The 3205-nt window shown below is 53.4% G+C and overlaps 1 pseudogene; it reads left to right on the plus strand.

Moving 5' to 3' along the window:
- Nucleotides 1–1666: 1666 nt before the first annotated feature.
- Nucleotides 1667–2599, plus strand: LOC119530959 (annotated as a pseudogene).
- Nucleotides 2600–3205: the final 606 nt, after the last annotated feature.

Below are 3205 nucleotides of genomic sequence, written 5' to 3' on the forward strand. Positions count from 1 at the left end.
TTGTCACCTCTTTGTTCTCAGGCAGTCCTTACCCACGGAGAAACACCCGAGGCAGCAGCTCGGACACTCCCTCTGCCCTGGGTGCCTGGGCCTGGGGTGCAGGGAATCAGGGGAGGGAGGGAAATGTTCATCTTGGGGTGGATGGATCAGTGGCTCCTTGGGCCCCGAGCTTGGAACACAAGGAAGACGGTCTCTGTCTGACCTGGGTCTGGTCCTGCCTAAGGGGCCGGGGTCAGGCTTGGGATGATGGAGAGGTGAGTGAGGTCAGGGATCTCACAGCCCTTGCAGCTGGGTGGGTGTATTGGCAGGAGGTCCTGGCAGCTCCCAGGTTGGGTCTGTGCCTTTCTTCCCTGTGTCCCCAGTCTTTGGGACAGCCTGACCCTCACTGAAAGGACAAGCTGCCCACATAGCCCAGAAGAACCTGGAGGTGGTTAGAGCCTGGAATCGGGCTCCTGTTGGTAGCTGGTCCAGCTGCTCAGACACAGCTCTGGTAGCCCCCAACCCAGCACCCAGCTGCCCCAGACTCTGGGGAGCAGCACAACATGGATGAGGCAGGGTGGGGCAGTCGTGGTTTTGATGAGAGCCTGACAGCAAGTTAATGCACATGAGCTTTGACAGTGCCCCCTGCCTGCTCCAAGCCTGGGGGTGCACTCCAAGACTTGGACTCCTCTGGAGCCATGACCACTTGCCAGGGTGCACCCCAGATTGTGAGTTCCCACATGACATTCAAAATCCCCACCTGAGCCATCAGTCCTGCCCACCTTGCCCCCTCTGCAGGTGAGAATTCCATCCTGTCTTTGAAGCAATCTTCTCCCTGAAGCCTCACCCAGTCCCCAGGTGAGATGGTTTTTCCTCTTTGGAAGAACAGAAGCCTGGAGCCCCCTGGGCTATCCAGATGGGCATCTGTGTCTTCTGAGCTCCATGAACCATCTCCAAGTCACTTTCACATTTCCTTTTAATATAGGAAATATTCACAATTAACCTAAAAACATGCTGCACTTTCTAAGAAAACTACTGAGTGTTGTTGCCCCAGCCACCACCCAGAAAGAGAAGCTGTCATGGGAGGTGGTTCTGAGAGCTGGAAGGGTGTTAGGTTTTTTGACCAGAAGAGAAGAGATCAAAGCTCAATTGGAGAAAGTTTTATTGTAGCCATGCACCGATGGGCTGAAGCCTAAGAAGGGCAGCAGCTCAGAACAAAGGTGAGAGTACAGTTTTATAGCTTTTTGGGAGGGGGTCGGGGGAATAATTGTTGGTGGGTAAGACAGAGAAGTAAGGAGTTGACATCAGGGGATTGGTTTGCTCCAGGGTAAGCTGAGGAGTTCATGTCAGGTAAGATAAGGAGTTGATATCAGGGGTGTTCAGGGTAAGACAAGGGATTAACATCAGGGGGGTTATGTTGGGGGTGGGGAGTTTGGCCTAACATAGAGGTTCTGGGGATTCGGGGTGTCCAGAGGGGAGAGTTAACTTTCAGATCATCTCCCTTAGTGCTGGGACATATGTTAACATCTTTGCTGAGTGCTTCCAGGGCAGAGGCTCCACCACACTCATCCCTGAGAGTCTTAGCAGGACCTGAGTGCAGACAGGCCATGTCACCCACCTGGTCCTTGTGTCTCCCTCTGCCAGGTGCTGGCTGCTTCCCAGGAACCCCGGAGACCCTCCACACCCAATGGCAGCAATCAATCTCACGGCCGTGGTGGAATTTGTCCTGCAGGGCCTCTCAGAAAACCCCCAGCTGCAGGGTGTCTTCAGTGCTCTCTTCCTCCTCCTTCACCTGACTGCTCTTGCAGGGAACAGCCTCATCCTCATGGCCATCTACCTGAACCCAGGACTCCACACCCCAATGTACTTCTTTCTCACCAACCTGGCCATCTTAGACATTGTCTGCACATCCACGGTTCTCCCCAAGTTGCTGGAGATTCTGATGGGTCAGGGCAGCACCATCTCCTATGGAGGCTGCATGACCCAGCAATTCTCCTTCACATGGATCCTGGGGGCTGAGCTGCTGCTGTTCACAGTCATGGCATATGACCGCTACGTGGCCATCTGCCAGCCCCTGCACTATCACACACTGATGAGCAGACCCCACTGTGCCCTGCTGGCAGGCAGCGTGTGGGCGGTCAGTGGGGTCAACACTTCTGTGCACACTGGCCTGATGGCACGGCTAACATTCTGTGGCACCAGTCAGATCCATCACTTTTTCTGTGAATTACCCACACTGTTGCTGTTCGCCTGTGGTCCAAAGAACCTGAACAATATTGTGATCATCATTGCATCTGTTTACTTTGGTGTGGTTGACTTCCTGCTCACCATGCTGTCCTACGCCTTCATCATCGCCAGCATCCTGTGAATCCGCTCGGCCGAGGGCAAGCGCAGGGCCTTCTCCACCTGCTCCTCCCACCTCCTGGTGGTCTGTCTGTGCTACTCCACTCTCATCTACACCTGCTTCCTCCCAGGGTCTGAGTCCTCCATGGAAAATGGCAAAGTTGTCGCCATAATGTACACAGCAGTCAGCCCCACCCTGAACCCACTCATCTACACTCTGCGCAACAAGGATGTAAAAGTGGCCCTCAGGAGGGTGCTTCCCACCTTCAGTAAATGAAAGGAAAAAGCCAAGGTGACTTTTTATAGATGCTAAGGAATTAACTAAAAAATAACATTTGATATCTGGTACAAGTGTCAAGGAGTAGAAGGTAATTCATGTGACAGACTTAAAAACAAAGTGCTCCCGTATTGGGAACTGGCCACTTCCTCTTTCATGGTGGGTCTCTGGCTCTGGAGCGAGGCCCACTGTGCTCACTGCTTCGTGCATTTGACAGGGGGTCCCTCAATATCCTGCTTTGCAGAGCCTCACCTGGACCCAGATTCTCTGACCTAACTCCTCTTGGTGAGAGTTTGGGAAGAGACAAGATTCACTGCTCCTCACCACAACTGTGAGTGTTGTGGCCTTGTGCTGTGAAGGGGATGAGAGATGGTGTCAGAGCCTTCCACTTTAGTGAAGACTGTCCCTCACCTACAAACCTAGACTAGTTGATCTAACTGCAGAGCTAAATGGCACTTGGCAGTTTTCCAAGGATCCTATTTGACAGTCTACGTGCATGCTCATCAGTCCCTTCACTCCCACCTGCGGGTAGCTGAACTTGTGCCTCGACTTACCAGGCCTGGGCCAGGGGACTTGATATCACCCCCTGGGGAGGGTAGTAGGTAC

This window comes from Choloepus didactylus, chromosome 4 (assembly GCF_015220235.1).
Source record: "Choloepus didactylus isolate mChoDid1 chromosome 4, mChoDid1.pri, whole genome shotgun sequence".
Classification (NCBI taxonomy): domain Eukaryota; kingdom Metazoa; phylum Chordata; class Mammalia; order Pilosa; family Megalonychidae; genus Choloepus; species Choloepus didactylus.